The sequence below is a fragment of the Electrona antarctica genome (genome assembly GCF_951216825.1).
Source record: "Electrona antarctica genome assembly, chromosome: 23".
NCBI lineage: Eukaryota > Metazoa > Chordata > Actinopteri > Myctophiformes > Myctophidae > Electrona > Electrona antarctica.
The window spans coordinates 9206721-9224215 of record NC_136804.1 but is presented as its reverse complement, the minus strand read 5'-3'; the positions used below and the strand labels follow the sequence as shown (position 1 = coordinate 9224215).

Here is a 17495-nt window from a genome sequence, read left to right as displayed (position 1 = left end):
ACAATGCTGTGAGCATTAAACAACTCTATTCCACACACAAGAACATGTAATTGCTGCCGACTGCCTAGCGAGTCATAATCAGTCACAGTAGATTTGCCTGGACGTAAAGTAACAATCTGAAATTTAAACCACAGAAAGGAAAAACAAAGATGAATTTCCAAGACAGTTAATTTATTTCGTTTATGTATTTATTTATTTTGTTGGGAGGGGGGTGCTCTTCTACTAACAAACCTCAGGATAAACAAGAATATGGTCATCACAATATCCACAAGGTAGCGTGGTCATTGTTATTTTGTGTGGCAAAATGGTTGCATTTGCAGTTAAAAATGTTACTTGGAATTTTGTCTTGCCAAGAACAAAATGTTTACATCACACCGAATCCAGTGCTTGACTGCCAACGACGCAATATTGAGATGTCTCTCTTCGCCACGGTATGAATGATGCAGAAATGAACCGGACGTGAACATTTCGCCTGCCTTCCGCCTCCACGTTGTCAGATTTAGAAAAAACATTTTAGTTTATGGTCAAAACGAGCTATATTCTGTGCAACTAAAGAACCTATGATCGCGTTTACAAAATGTATTTTCCGGGTGAAAGAAAATATGATCGTCCGCCCCTCCAGACAGCCTTTTGTTTACATCCTGGACACATTGTGGGTCCTGTGGGTCGACAAAATAAGGTAAAGGCACTGAAAATCACATTCATTAACACCTGGAAATCAATGTGTTGAAAAAAACCAATAACAACAGAGTGAAAGGTGACATGAAAGTCACTCGTGTTGAAGTACAGTGTCGTTTAGGTCACTGATATATCGTTAACTACGTGACCTTTTGACAACATCAATGTCTGCAATTATGCAGCCGACGTGTCCCGATAAGTGTAACCACTTCCAACCTTGCATATTATACATATAATATATATTATGCTTATAATGTTATGCTTACAAGCATAACATTTTCAAAAGGCCTCTGAAATGTTCAATACCCTACACCCATACAACGCATCATGTTGTGCTAGATCTGAGCTAGATCGGCTATTTCAGATTTTATCAACTTAACATGAAAATGTATGTTTTGAACAAATATCCCAGCAAGCCAAATGACGTTGATGATGTTATGATGACGTCCTCCGATGACTCCGTTGACGTTCAGGACTAGGCCAGATCACAGCCCATATGGGGATGATCTTTACGTCATTTCCAGGACGTCTTCACCAGTTGAAATAATATAGCTTATTCTGGGCCAGATCTGACTAGTTATGATATGACTTAAGTTGATCTGGCCACGATCTGACTCTTTCGGATTCATCCAGGGACATTCGTCTTAGTGAGCAGAATTGATGTTGGTTGAAATCAGGTGATATTCTGGACCAGATCTGACTAGTCTTGGTTTGACATGATTTGGCCCCAATCGAGAAGTCACTAATTCGTCCAGGTCCTGACCGTGCTTGCTGGGATCTGTCCAACAATCAGTGATCGGTGGATTAGGATTGTCCAATATTGGACCCAAATATCTGCTGTTGGTCGGGCTGTTTATTGTTTGGGCAGATGGCGCAGCCTCCATAATCATGAGAAGTTTGAGAACCCTATTATATTTCATTGATGATCCCTCAGGGGTCTATACTAGGTCTCCTTTTTAGCCCCGCCTCTACATGAAAATGGGCGATCTACAATTTCAGAGGGACAAATACGGATGAATGTGGTAATCAACCACGGGCTTGGGAGTCGAACCCGCGGCCTAGTTCAAGCATTTGTTGATGCATGAGCATACTTACTGTATATTGCTTTGTGCGCGCGCGCGCGCGCGCGTGTGTGTGTGTGTGTGTGTGTGTGTGTGTGTGTGTGTGTGTGTGTGTGTGTGAGAGAGAGAGAGAGAGAGAGAGAGAGAGAGAGAGAGAGATAGCTGCACCTAGAGGGCTATCTCAGCAGCATGCTGCAACATGACATGAGTAAATCCAAATCGTACCCATGTCGGCATTTTCTTTTATTCTGTACACTTTTCAGAAATATCTGCACACAAGCCAGAACTGAAACCTGTCCATTTTCCTTTGAATCAAAGCCCTTCGTCATCACCATATCTTTCTTAGGCACTGGTAAACTAGAGTAATACTGAATGTTGGTAAACACTGTGTTTTCAGCTTTCTGTTTAATAATACATGTCCTTCAACGTAATATTTTGTTCAGGATTGACCTTGAATTCAATATGAAGTTAAAATCAATTGTATAGCTATCAAGTATCATAATTGTTTGCTGATAACTGCACAAGAAAGGCTTTGACAAAAAAAAACCCAACCAAAATGTTTGCACACTTACTGGTTAAAGAGTCCTGTAAACCAGTGGTTAATTCCCAAACTTTTTCATGTCAAGGACCCCCGAAATTACTCTCATTAGCCCAATATATACCAAGGACCCCCATAAGAGCTTTAGTAGTGATTTGATGAACCATTTTCATTTCAAGGGCCCCCGGTTTGACCCGGATTATAGGCTACGGTCCCCCATTTAATGGCAGTTCTATCTCTGGGACCCCAATGTATATTGTAAAATCAAAGTTAATTTAACTCTGAGAGTGTACAAATGTGTACACTCTCTGAGTTACAGACCCATTTGGTTCCTAACTATCATTAAACTGAGGACCCCCTGGAACTCCCTCAAGGACCCCTAGGGGTCCCCGGATCCCACTTTGGGAACCACTGCTGTAAACAAGCTAAAGTTAAACTGCATGTGCAGCAGTACAGATAGAGTAAAAATGGGTGATATTGAGCAGTCAACTAGTCTTTCCATCAATACAAAGTATGTGGAATTGCTTGGGGAAACTTTATTCTTTACACTAAATGTAAACTGTTGAGCTTTCAGCAGACCTTTATTTATTTTCGGGAGGAGCAGTGGTGCAATGGGGCACCGTGTATTATGAGCCAAACGTCGGTAATGTGCAACGTGAAACGTTTAACTCCGATCTGTGATCAGCGGGGGGAGTCTGACGACAATTTAATCTGTCTGAACTTTATTTGGATCGGCACTCTTTCGGGCCTTCAAAGAGCTTGAGGAATCTGGCAGGAGTCGCCAGGGGCATATCAAACAAAGTGCTGCATGTGTGCACGTGCGTTAGACAGATGTGGAGAAAAAAAAACAACAACAACCTGGTGCGGAGGGAGAGAGAACGTCTGTGCTTTCAATCAATGGAAAACGGATACGGTGGAGATAAAGTAGTAGCAACAAGCCCAGGCTTTAAACATTTAAGCAGCCCTGTGCATCTTCTCTGCTCCTGCCTCTGCATGAAGCCTGAGGCCTGTGATTTGTCATTCCTCGGCTGATCTCTCTCTCGCTGAGCGGAGGGTGTGGAGGTTGACTCTCTAACCCCTTAGGCGGCATCATCTCCCTTCCGATGTTGTCTCGTCCGTCTCTCCCTTCACCCTCCACACGTCCTATAGTCAGGGCTTAAAGTTCTCAGTCCTGGGGACGGATTTCAGTCCAGAGGATTTCATAGGGGTCATTTAATGAGATCAGTGCAGATTTGCAAAAATCATTTTCAGTCTTGGGATTTTCTTTTTGGCTTTAAGCCCTGCCTATAGTGTTCCTAATAAATCCAGACCCGTTTTTCCGCCTCATTCCGCCTCTTCAGACTTTACCTCACCCCCTAGCACTCATTCAGATAGATGCTATAATGCTATGCAGGTGTATACTATTTGCTTGTCCCAAAGGCTAAGGATGTTATTTAGATACAGTAGCATGTTGTTTGGATAGATGCTTACCTGATATCCTAGTTTCTTTGCAGCTCTAAGTTGTTCTCTTTGCACACTATTCTCCCCCTTGTTTTACCCTGATCGTTCTGGATAACACTAACAGCATCTGATTCATCCCTACATTTTAAATTGTAAGCAGAGACTCTTGAGTTTTGGGAGTTTCCCGTCATTACCCCCTTTCTCATCTTTCTTTGCTCGTTCTCTGAAATTTGAGACATGTAAAAATGATGAGTCATCCCCCTCGCCTGTTTCCATTTTGTCATAATTTGTAGATCTCCATTCACACAACAACCCTCTCTCGCACCTCTGTGCTGTTGAAATGGAAGACAAACTTAATGTCTTCCCTTGCTGCCCTTGTCTGCCTATAGCATCACAATGTTTAAAAAGAACCCCAAACAAATCAACATGCATACAGGAAAACATAAATACATATAAGAGACGTATAAGGTATAGCCATTGGCTGTCTGCAAGCGTCTGTGATCCATTGTCTGCAGACCTGGACCTCCCCCTCCCCAACTGGCCACAGGTCTGTGTAGCCTACTGCCCCTCCGGAACCTCTGACAGCAATGAATCATGGGAAGGTATTTACAAGGCTACGGGACATTTAAAAACACGTGTGCCCGCTTTAAAACACATCAACAAGTGCATGTTCTGTCCTTTTGTGTGCACGCCTTGCACGCACGCACGCACGCACGCACGCACACACACACACACACACACACACACACACACACACACACACACACACACACACACACACACACATATTGGCAGGGGTCATTTAATTTGGCATTGTTTTCCAACAAAGATTTCTGACATGTTATTTTTCTGCATCTGGAAATTCATGGTCAAGACAATGAGTTCAGCTGGAGTAATGCCATATGAGTCTTGTTTGGAGACTCGCCCGGCCCCTGTAACCGGTCAACCCATCGTCTAGAGGGTCAGAACCATGCTTCAAGCGAAGACCAGGGCAAATTAGAGGCCATTGACATATCTGGTTGAGGTTTTGAGATAATAAAGAACCATATCAGGACCATAACCGCCACCAACAGATCAATTTGAGGTCCCTAAGGCATGCCTGGAGTCCTTGTACCGTACGAGCCGGCCAGCAAGTGGTTGGACCACATTTCAGATGCTGCATGAGGAGAACCTCAGAACCATTATCAAACAGACATGGACAAGCTGTCCAAAACCTATTCTCCCTTTATTCTCTTTCCATCACCTCCTCCCTTCTTAGTCCCTTCCTTCCTGTGCTCTCCTCCTCCCTTCCATAGCTTACGATATATAGTTTTCTTCTTCCTCTAACCCTTCTACAGTTAAAGAAGAAAAAAAGAAAAGAAAAAAGAAAGAAATTGGCCAGGAGAATACACATGTGGAACTTTCTGGTATTCCAGAGAATGGGGGGGGGGAAAAGTCTTTTCATGGCCGAGGTCCATTCATCTCCATTGTTCCTTTGCTCTTTCGCCCCAGACATTTCAGGTCCAGATGGAAAAATGCAGCCCCTGGGTGCAGCTCATGGACCCAGTGTCCTCCAACCCTCCCTCCCCCTCCCCCTTAACTCACTCCGGCTGCTAATATTAAACATCTGTACAGCTCAACACACAAGACTGAATCCAGCAACCATGTACTCCAGCACATATTGTACAGTACAGTACAGTACAGTACAGTACAGTACAGTACAGTACAGTACAGTACAGTACAGTACAGTACAGTACAGTACAGTACAGTACAGTACAGTACACGTATAGTGTCTCTATTCTATTCTATTCTATTCTGTATAGTTCCTTTTTCAGTACACTCCAGATCATGTGCTATCAGAGATGAAATGAGTTAGCAGGGAATTCCACCTCTTTGATAGAGGAAGCTTATAATGATAATAATAATCAGATAACTCTTGGTTACAAAGTTTTAACATTTTAGAAAAATGGTGAAAGTGTGAGAACCACTGATATAGAAGGCATCATAATGGGTTAAACCGAAGAAATAATAATACATTTAATTAAATCAGCAAAATAATGGAAAAAAGAAAAGTAAAGAGAGAGGAAAAGAAAATGTAAAATGTAAAAAAAAAAAAAAAAAAAACATTACACGATTAATAGGGATGTTGCTAGGTATGCCTGTGGTTTTGCTTTTTCATCTCCTCTTTCAAAGCCTCTCACTTTTAGTTGCCCCTAGCAATCACCAGACCCTGCTCAGCTCCTACCAAAACACTGCACTGAAGGCGGGCAGAGGAAAGGTTCACATTGATGAGAAACAGAGCTCTGAGCAGATAGATAAGAGGAGATTGGAGGTTGTGGAGTTGAAATGGCCTGTGTGTGTTGTTTGCACTCCTACACGAACCGCTGAGATGGAAAGTCTGAGAAACACAGAGCTTTCCAATGAGGGGCTTGACAAACGGTAATGGGCTGAATCAACACAAAGAAATCCTTCTTGTTATTTCAGCCTCTTTTCTTCTCTCTTGTGCTTCTAGAATGCTCAAACGCCCAAAAAAGCGAGGGAGAAAGAGACAGAGAGAGGCAGACAATTCAAAAGGAACGAGAAAGGATTGAATAAAACCAACAAGCGAGAAGAAATGGACTTGTAAACCTAAAAGCTTTCCCACTGGAGCAGTGAGTGTAAAGAAAAGGCAAGGCCGAAAAGGAATGTATTCAAGAATGTGTAGACACAACAGCATTTGTCCACTTGGTACACGTAAAGTGACACTAACACACCCACGCTTATAGCGTATGAGTAACATCCAAACAGCCTGCAGGCCATGTCAAAACACTTCACTTGGTCAATTGCCACAAGAGGCAACAAACTCCAAACCGCGACCCCGAAGAGGTAAACGCAGAAACCACAGAGGAGACAACGTGGTGTCCGGTGGGTGGAGGATGACATGGAAAGGATGATGGGTGAAAAACAGACCAACATGTGGATGCTGGTATACCCTCTCTTGTGCCAAAACCTTTCCCTCATTCACCCATAATATAGGTGCTATACCCACCTCCCCCACTACAACCTGCCGTCGCTACTTTTTACATTTTGAGGGGCGCTAGCCCCTCCTATGTCCAGCTTTGCGGGTGTGTGTAAACATAAACATTGCCCTATAACACAAACATTAAATGCCATTGATAATGAATGGCCAGTTTTGAGTGTTTGTCCCAACACAAATTAAAAGCCGTTGACAATGAATGGACAGTTTTGAGTGTTTGTGTAAACACAACCATTGCGTAAACACAAACCTTGAAGATGAAGGTGAGGACGTGAATTCTCAGTGGCCCGGAATGAGATGTATGATGTATGATGATAAGAGCGCCCCTCACTTTTTGTTTTAACAAATCTTCGTAAATAGCGTAAATAGCCGATCTACAAGCTTTGCAATGAAGGTATACTGTCAGCTTGCAGGTTTCCCCTGCACAACACCTCCATATGACGTATGGTGCAAATAAGTAGGAAGTCCTGTAGTATGCATGGACTGGGAATAATGTCTTATTGTGTTCCAGACCCAAAGACTATGCAGGGATGAGGGCAAACAACCTGGCACACAGATGAGCACGTGATTGAGAAACAACACATGCACATGTGCGCGCGCACACACACATACACATGCACGCGCACACGCAGCCATCACTTCTCCATGATCTCTCTGATTTTGAAAGTGCATCATCACCATCGTGTAAACACATGGACACATACATACATGGATTGTGTAAGACTCACTGTCACACAGTGCGTCTTATCTAGCAGAACTTCTCAAAACGAGGATAAAAGGAAACAAAATGCAAACAAAATGGTACCAAATATATTTGCTACAGAGCGACCGGAAAGTGCAAAGGTTCAACAGCAATCAAAACCATCCATCCTCTAATATTTCCACATTTCTTTTCCATCCTCGCATCACTCATTCATATACTTTTTGTATTTACCGCACAATGTGCATGCCCCCCATTCATCCCTTCCATCGTTCCCTATAACTTCCCCTGCACGGATATCCCCAGAGTTAGAGCCTTGTAACGCCTACCTGTGCTCAGTAAAGGTGAGATAGACCGTGGAGGGTGCAGCGATCGAGATGAGCTTGGCTCCCAAAAAAAATCCAGACGAGTGCAGCAGCGGGTGACAGTGTGGAACGCCTGCGAGGGCCTATACGGAGTAATTGGACTCAGAGCGCGCGCAGCCAAGACCAGACAGGTGTGCTCTGTCACGATATGGGGAGGAGAGAGAGAGAGAGAGAGAGTCAGACAGACAGAGAGAGAGAGAGAGAGAGAGGGAGAGAGAGAGAGAAGCAGAAGGAGGGAGGGGTCGACCGCCACGCTGCCTCTCAGAACTGAAACAATCGGTGGAGGACTTCCCCCTGGCGTGCCTCGCTCTACAAAAAACAGCTGGAAGGAGTGAAGAGGGGTTGGGGGAGGGTGTGTGTGTGTGTGTGTGTGTGTGTGTGTGTGTGGTGTGTGTGTGTGTGTGTGTGTGTGTGCGTGTGTGTGTGTGTGTGCGTGTGTGCGTGTGTGTGTGTGTGGGGGGGGAGTACAGAGTGGGGATGAGAGAAAGAGAGGAGAGACAGACTTAAGGCAGTAAGCGGTGAGTCGGCTGACAGCCACCCTACCCTCACTGTGTCATCTGGTAATGATAGGTCGGTCGTATGGACCTTGGAGTAAGATGCAGTGTGCAACCACGCACGCACGCACGCACGCACGCACGCACGCACGCACGCAGGCAGGCATGAGGCACGCACACACACACACACACACACACACACACACACACACACACACACACACACACACACACACACACACACACACACTCTCTCTCTCTCGTTTATTCATTCTCGATGGCGGTTTACCATTCTGATGAACCCCCCTCCCTTCGTTTCTGTGTAATCCTTCATCAAGTATGCAGCACTGGTGCCAACTTCTATCCCCTCCCACCACCATTGTCCCCCCCCGCCCCCCCTCCGAGTACTTATTGAGGGTATTTTCGTTAATGGAGAGCGGTCCATTGGAGTTCATTAGTGGAAACAGAGGAGGCAGTCTGTCATTGTAAAGTGTGGAGTTTGGAACTGCGTGCATGTAAGAGCAGTGCTGTTGTTCTGCCCTGGGTCCTTGATGAATAATCAAGAATACTCCAGGCTGTTGAGATTACTGGCAGGGCTTTTAGAACTTTGCCCTGCTTGGAATGGGTGTTGCTTAAGTTGGGAGGCTAGGCTTTAATCTGTTTAACTGCAAAGAAATTGATAAAATACAGCTTATTTCTCTTTTTTTCTTTCAACCATACATGATCCAGATGACATCTTTGACTAAGACCGCAGAGGAGACTGGCTTGGAGGTTGGAGTAACTGCCCCAGTAAACCAAAAAGGTTAGCAGTTACCAGTCCACACTGTATCTGTGTGTACTGTACTGTGTAGTCATCATGTGCCTTAGCTGTCAAAACGTCCTTGAGAAAAGATACAGGAAATATTAACGGTCTGCTGCCTGGATTTATGTCTGGTTCTGAATGAGAGTGACTGGCTGAACATGGAACACCCATTGAATCATCCAGGATAAAAAGCCACAATCCTCTTGTATTGTTCTTGCATAAATCCAGGCCTCTCTGTTTTCACCACAATCTGCTCACGTCATGGCTTTGAGTCACATATGACACATATAAGTGTTGATGTTATACTTGTGTCCGTTGGCAAGTCCAGTTTCCTCTTTCAACAATGCCATTGATTTCATAATCATTAACCTCTTAAAAGATAGCCGATCTTCAAGCATACGATACAATTTTCTGTATTTTGTTTGAAAATCTGACCAACATCATAGGCTATATTTTCAAAAGAGCCGATGTAAAGATAATGAATTTAGCACATTTCTAGACATAGTCACAAAGTGCTTTACAGCGACGAGTAAAAGAAAACAACAAAAGAACAATCCGTGCAGTAGTAGGCATAAAAATACAAAGCATACACAATTATCCAAAAATGACAATTAAGATGTAAATAGTGATGCAAGCATTTAACAAAAAAAACTTGAACATGAATAAGATGTGAAATATATATATTTTTGAAACATTTTAAAACATCTTGTATGGGCTTCCCTGGAACAAAACATTTTCAGGTGGGGGTCCTTTAGTAGTTGGCATGCACATGTTTGAGGACCACTGCTGTAGTCTGTAGATAGTAGATCAACCTTTACACTCTGAAACTAACACGCTACTACACGTAGGATCTTGCTGCATGATGTCTTTATGATGCGATTGGTTCTGTTTGCTGCAGTCAAGACGTTCCTTTGAGGGTATTGTAAACACAGGGAAGTTTAATCAAACGCAGAGCAGATGAAAAGAATGATGAGCAGTTAGCACATACTATAACTCCAACCACTAACTGCTTCGTACCTAATCCTAATCCCAACCCGAATATTTGCCTAATTATGGACTTACTCTAATTGACTAAATGTAATAAAATAAAACAACTATTGTTGAAAATGGTCCTCAGTTTTCAATTTCTCAAATTCTACTATACTTGTGGCGACATTTGGCTCTCACAATTATAGTAACACATAAGTGCACACATGCGCGCGCGCACACACACACACACACACACACACACACACACACACACACACACACACACACACACACACACACACACACACACACACACACACACACACACACACACACACACACACACACACACACACACACACACCCCTTCTCTCTCTCTCTCTGTTTCTGTATTTTTATGACTCCGATCTAAAAGGATCAGATAGCAGAAAGCATGTTTTTTCCTGTCTAGCTTCTCCTCCTTTCACTTGATTGTTTTTCCCGTCAGAAGTCAGGGGTGGGGGGTTGCGGGTGAGGGGTGTAGGGAGACAGACCACACACATGCATGGTGACCCTGTGTGTGTGTGTGACTAAAACGATCCCAGCCCATCCTGGACAGGCAGGTTTTCTTTGGACATCTTTCTATTGAATGAATGTCAAACATTGACATTTTTCTCGTCACTCAGGGTGAAATATAATTGGTGTGGAAGCTGCCCTGTGGTTATGCAGGGTTTTGGTTGTGGAATGTGTGACGTTAACGTGTGACTATGCACAAAAACATGATTTGGGCAGCATTCTTAGGCTACTAATTGCATCTCTAGGCCTAAATAGGAATGTGTTGGCTAGCCTAAGCCTAATATATTATGCATTGCATGAGTTTTCCGTCTACAGAATCTACACTATACCGTGGTCTACACTGCAGCATGGGTCTTCAACGTTTCTTCAGGCCAAGGAACCCATTAGCTGAGAGAGAGATTAAGCAGGGACACCCCCCCCCCCCCCCCACTACATATTGTATTATATTCAAATTGTGTTGCAATTTTTAAAAAAAATCACCAAACCTCATTGCACACTAGCACACGGCTGCGAGGCGTTGTGAGCTTGTAGATCGGCTATTTTTGGCTAATGTTAATTCCCCTCAGAATAGGGATGTTATTAGGTTGGCCCTGCTCAGCCAATCAAATCATCACATACTGTACAGTATGTCATTCTGGCCGCTCACTTTTGGCGTCTTCACTTTTCCGCCCTCACTTTGTGCGCAAGCACATTGTTGCGTCAAAAAAACGCCTATAGACCATGCGACTCTTCCGGGTTTTTAAACGCCCCGCCCCTGCTCGATCATGATTGGCGGAAGGCCCCTCTCTATCCTGATTGGATGAAGGCTGGTTCACCTAGCCAAAAACGAAACCTACGTTTTTTTTACCCCAGGGGTTAACTGGGGACAGGGAGGAACTCCTTATATGGTCAGCACACTCTATAGTAGAGTGTGCTCTACTATACTACTAGAAAATAGTCATATTTGAATTAAGTGAAATCACTGAATATACCTTTAATATTGCTTTGACTAATGAATGTAAATAAACATATATATATAATAATACAAGAGAGGAAAAGCTTACAGTATATTGCGATTGTCTGTGCTGCGCTTCTATTCACAGGGCCGAACAGGCTGAGAGCCCATGCGTCGCACATCTGTTACTATAGTTACTTTACAGGATTCCAGTTTAAAGGAGGAAACATGGGAAGGACAGAACAGTGGAAAGAACGGAATGAGGTGAGAGGATCAGGGGATTACAGGCCATTTACGATTTAAGGAAGCCTTCAGGACACAACCGCTGAGCTCAACAATGTGCCACTGTATACACTAGTGCCTTCTGGACACAACCGCTGCATGAGCTCACAATGAGCAACAAAGGGAAAAACTAACACGAACACAACATCCACAGTCACCTTGTCCAACCAGGCTTCCTGTGATGTTGTATATTTTCTTCACATGATAATGGCATGCCATGCATAGTTTAATATTGGTCCATTCCTTAAAGATGGAGTGTCGTGTGTCGTTTTCATGTGTTTATGAGGTGACAGTACATCATTAGACCCCTTGGGGTGGTTGTTATGTGCAATGATGTCTTAACCTTTGTATTTAGGGTTTTTTCCTGGAGACTGAAACCTTGACAGTCAAACGTGCCAATGAAAAAAAACAGTGATATAGTGACATCACAATATCATCCTATCTCCTAACCCCTCCCCCTTTATCATACAACAACAGCTGTGGGTGCGTCTTCAGTTCAGGTGGATCACCTCACCACCCATCCCAATAGGCAAACCAGGCATACTTAATGAATTGGTGGGCGTGTCCACATAAAAACGACATTTTAACAAATACTGTACACTTTTTAGAAAAAGTTCTTCCATATAATAATAATACCTGCATGATACTCGTGTTTTAGGGTCGGAAAAAAATCACGGCACCCCATCTTTAAATAACAAGAATTTAGGGTTACACAGGCATTAGATAGAAAGTGAAATGTGTTACTTTCGACTACAAAATGTCCAAGCCAGCTAGTGTCGGCCAGTCGCAGTTGGCCACAGACACACATTTGACATGATTTATCTGGGACCACAATCTACATTGTATAAAGTCCTCAGTGTACATTTTATTCTGAGTGTACAAATGGGGCAAAATGGGCCCACACTAGCTTAACACACAGCGTGCTAGCCATTTCTGGCATATAGGGGAACCTCTGATGCTAATGCTGATAGCATTGGAGGACCAACCTTTTCCAAGGCCGACAGCAAATGTTCTCTTATAGCGAGAAGCACACCACATACCTCAAAAGAAAGCTTAATTTGTCCATTCTGGAGATATTGACCTTTATGTAACACAAAAAATATCCTATACAATACTATACATCCAAATGAAAGCCCTGAATGTCTACTTTTACGAGGGAAAAAGTACACATTGATCCCATCCACCCTTCGTCGGTAATTGGCTTTTGAATGAGCTACAGAATGAGCATAGGGACTAAGGGAACATATTGGGGCTACGTTTGTATTGTTAGTTTATTTTCGTCATCATCATCATCGGGCAGACGGGCAGATGAAACAATGCAAAGACGTGTCTGTCACTGTGTATCGTTCCAACTCGGCTAGCCGAGTTCGCCGAGGGACGGTGGTGTTGCTGTCCCCCTCCAGTTCCACACCAACGCCGAGGGACGGTGGTGTTGCTGTCCCCCTCCAGTTCCACACCAACGCCGAGGGACGGTGGTGTTGCTGTCCCCCTCCAGTTCCACACCAACGCAGAGGGACGGTGGTGTTGCTGTGCCCCTCCAGTTCCACACCAACGCAGAGGGACGGTGGTGTTGCTGTGCCCCTCCAGTTCCACACCAACGCCGAGGGACGGTGGTGTTGCTGTCCCCCTCCAGTTCCACACCAACGCAGAGGGACGGTGGTGTTGCTGTCCCCCTCCAGTTCCACACCAACGCAGAGGGACGGTGGTGTTGCTGTCCCCCTCCAGTTCCACACCAACGCAGAGGGACGGTGGTGTTGCTGTGCCCCTCCAGTTCCACACCAACGCCGAGGGACGGTGGTGTTGCTGTCCCCCTCCAGTTCCACACCAACGCAGAGGGACGGTGGTGTTGCTGTCCCCCTCCAGTTCCACACCAACGCAGAGGGACGGTGGTGTTGCTGTCCCCCTCCAGTTCCACACCAACGCAGAGGGACGGTGGTGTTGCTGTCCCCCTCCAGTTCCACACCAACGCAGAGGGACGGTGGTGTTGCTGTCCCCCTCCAGTTCCACACCACCGAGGGACGGTGGTGTTGCTGTCCCCCTCCAGTTCCACACCAACGCCGAGGGACGGTGGTGTTGCTGTCCCCCTCCAGTTCCACACCAACGCCGAGGGACGGTGGTGTTGCTGTCCCCCTCCAGTTCCACACCAACGCCGAGGGACGGTGGTGTTGCTGTCCCCCTCCAGTTCGCCGAGGGACGGTGGTGTTGCTGTCCCCCTCCAGTTCCACACCAACGCCGAGGGACGGTGGTGTTGCTGTCCCCCTCCAGGGACGGTGGTGTTGCTGTCCCCCTCCAGTTCGCCGAGGGACGGTGGTGTTGCTGTCCCCCTCCAGGGACGGTGGTGTTGCTGTCCCCCTCCAGGGACGGTGGTGTTGCTGTCCCCCTCCAGTTCCACACCAACGCCGAGGGACGGTGGTGTTGCTGTCCCCCTCCAGGGACGGTGGTGTTGCTGTCCCCCTCCAGGGATGGTGGTGTTGCTGTCCCCCTCCAGTTCCACACCAACGCGTATTTGCATTGTTTCATCTGCCCGTCTGCCCGATGATCATCATCATCAAAAAATAACCGCCCACGTCCCTCGCCGAGTTCGCCGAGGGTCGATACAATCCGTGAAGTTGTGATTCGTTTGTTAGTTTTCTTGTTTGTTCGTAGTATGCAGAAGGAAAGCAGAATGAATTAATCTGACCGACTTAGATCTGTTATGATGGTGCAGGCAGCGTCCATGGGAACTGCCATGTTCCGACCGACACTACACACAAAGACTCATTACGCAACTCCCGAAATAGGTCATGCCCATTTCCATCTGACAATACTAACGCCATTTCTTTGCAAAACAACGTTTTTGTTACTATATCTACTAATTTCGTCCAAACCTCACCCAAATTGTTACACCATATTATATACTAGTCACGTGATCAAAATGTATCAGATTTGGCTTTCAACGTTTGCAGAAGGGGCCCATTTTGAACGACATGCTACATGTATGCCGCTGGACCGAACGGTGGGAATTTTGCACGCATAGTTCCAGTAGGCCAAGGAAGGAAGGAAGCATGGAAAGGACAGAACATGCCCAGCTTTTGGTGTCTGTGTAAACACAAACATTGAAACCAAAAGTGAGGACAGAGATGTGAAGACGCAAATTGTGATTGGCCGGAATTACATTTGTGATGATTTGATTGGTTGAGCACGGAATGTGATGTATGATGATGATGTATCATGATAAGAGCGCCCCTCACTTCACACGGGTGTAATTTTTTTTCAACTGGCCTCTTAGCGCCACCATGAGGCAAGCACATGTTTGGCTACTACTACAGATTTTGTCCAAACCTCATGCAAACAAGCCCTTTGAAGTGTACAGTAGCATTCTTGTGTCTGGCTGCATATAAGCTATAACGGCACTGTGCACAAGGTCCTCAGAGATGCCTGGAAGGCAGCCGTCATGCACTGGATATAATATGTCCAATGTGGACTTTTAGACAGTGACTATACATTCCAGGCATCATCTCAGAGAAGGCCAGTACCTTGTGCTCATTTGAATTCCACTGTAGCTCTTCAGACTGCAGGCAAATCAGATTTGTGTTTCCAAATCTTTAAGACTTGTCAGCACTGTTATAATCAAGTAATCAGATTGGATTCTACCAGACCTGGCGGAGGTCTGTGCTCCGAGGAGCACATTTTTCTACTTGATTGACATGGTTAAAGCTGTTAGTGCTGTACACTAAGTTCCTCACTTTATTTGTGCATGTTTGTATTCATGCAAATTAGTATGTTGGATATTTAGAAATTATTCTTTAGGGCAGCACAATAACATACAGAATACAAGAGACAATGAAAGCAAACATAAATAATGAATATGATTTAGCTTGTACAAAAACAAGCTCTAGGTCCCAACATTTAGACAAAAGCAGTGATCAGATTGATTGATTGATTGATTGATTGATTGATTGAAATTTTTATTTTCAAGGGGCCAGTTTTAAATTGCAGCCGCCCGTAAGTGCACTTTGAGAGTGGTTTTGAAGGAGTCTACGGATTCACATTTCTTAATGGCCGTTGGTAGGGCATTCCACATTTTAGTGGCATATAGAGCGAAATTAATTCAACCCCTTGTTTGAGCCAAATCTGGGTTGCACGTGGTTTGTTTGTTGAACTCACCTCTGGTGTTGTGGGTGTCGTTGACATTAAGGAAGTATTTAGACAGGTACATGGGTATCTTAGTGGTGTAGCGAATCTTGTAGACCAGGCCCATTGCAAGATGTCGTCAACCCTAAGCCATTCCAGCCTATCCAAATAGGCAGGGGTGAGGTGGGTTCTGGGAGTAAGGCCAAGTAGTAGCCTGACCAGTTTGTTTTGAGATGTCTGGAGCCTTGTTTTAAGGGCCTTTGAGGTGCTGTGGTACCATGAGGTACATGCATAGTCGGAGAAACCTTGAGGGCTCCTGTTAGGGTCTTAAAGGTATTTTTGTTGAGCAGTGAGAATATCCTGTACAGGAATCTTGTTCTTTGGTTTTTTTGATTGGTGGCCATTTTATCATTATATTATCATTATAAATGTATCATTATATATCATATCATATATTATTTGCCTCCAGGATGGAACCTAGGTAGGTAATTTCATCTTTTCTTGTGATAATATTGTCACCCGTGACCCAACCCACTTTAACTGAGAAGCCGTCGGCCTTACTGAGATTACTATTTGAAGAATGGATTCAGTTTTTCCCAGGTGTAATAATGATAGACTATCATAGTTTGTTATCAGCAAGCCAGGTGCAGATTACTTTCAGAGCTTTTTCAACTTTATCAGTTTATCCCTGTCTGAGACCACCAGCACTGCCGAGTCATCGGCGAACAGGAACAAGTTGCAGTCGCACGCTGATGTAATGTAGTTTACCTATATTAGTTCTGTTAGCTTTAAGTCTTTCTGAAAACATCCTGCGAGCGGGGGTTGTATGTCCATGGGTTTTGGTGACATAGTACACTACACAGCTATAAATTAAGGGACCAGCTTTAAAGCTCAACCAGTGGGTAGGGTAGCGGCTACTGATTTTGATGTTTTAAGCATTGTTATAATTTAGCTATTGAAAAATAGCAGATCTACAAGCTTGTAGGTCTGCTATTTTTTAAAAATAGTGAAAATAAAATTTTAAAAAATATATTTTTTTTTCTTTATTTGGAAAATATTTTGGGGACCCCCCAAAATAATTTGGCGACCCCCCGAGGGGTCGCGACCCACGGGTTGAGAACCCCTGGGGTAGCCTAAAGTTTAAACCACAAGGATATGGTCAATCTGCTTGCTTCCTCGTACAGAATGCAATGATGTGTAAGATGTCCACTGGCTTTTTCTTAATGCACGATGATACACAGAATACAATTATCAGAAGCGTTCATGTACAATAAGTCTCACCATAGTCAAGCAGATGTCAAACGTTTGATGACTTTCCTGGCTCCACAAGGAAAGCATGATTTTATTGATTTATTTTATTATCATAAAAACCCCTGAGAAGGCCTGAGATGTTGATTGACTTTAAAAGATAATTAAAGTGAATGTTTGTACAGTATGTCTGGTCTTTAAATCTGAAAATGTGTAAATAAAATTGTAAACATTTTAAATTAAAAGAAGTTGACCCGTAAGCCCAGTTACTTGAGACCAGGTCAATAACTGTCCCTTGTAATGTTAAAACAGGGAGATTTT

General features: G+C 44.3%; 1 protein-coding gene across 1 annotated transcript in view; it reads right to left on the bottom strand.

Annotated features, from left to right (window-relative positions):
* The window catches only part of dcn (decorin), a 35266-nt gene extending 27313 nt beyond the window's left edge, over positions 1-7953 (bottom strand). Inside the window, exon 1 of the mRNA XM_079493764.1 lies at positions 7742-7953. The gene's annotated coding sequence lies outside the window, so the exon portion shown is untranslated. The remainder of the gene's footprint in view (positions 1-7741) is intronic.
* Positions 7954-17495: the final 9542 nt, after the last annotated feature.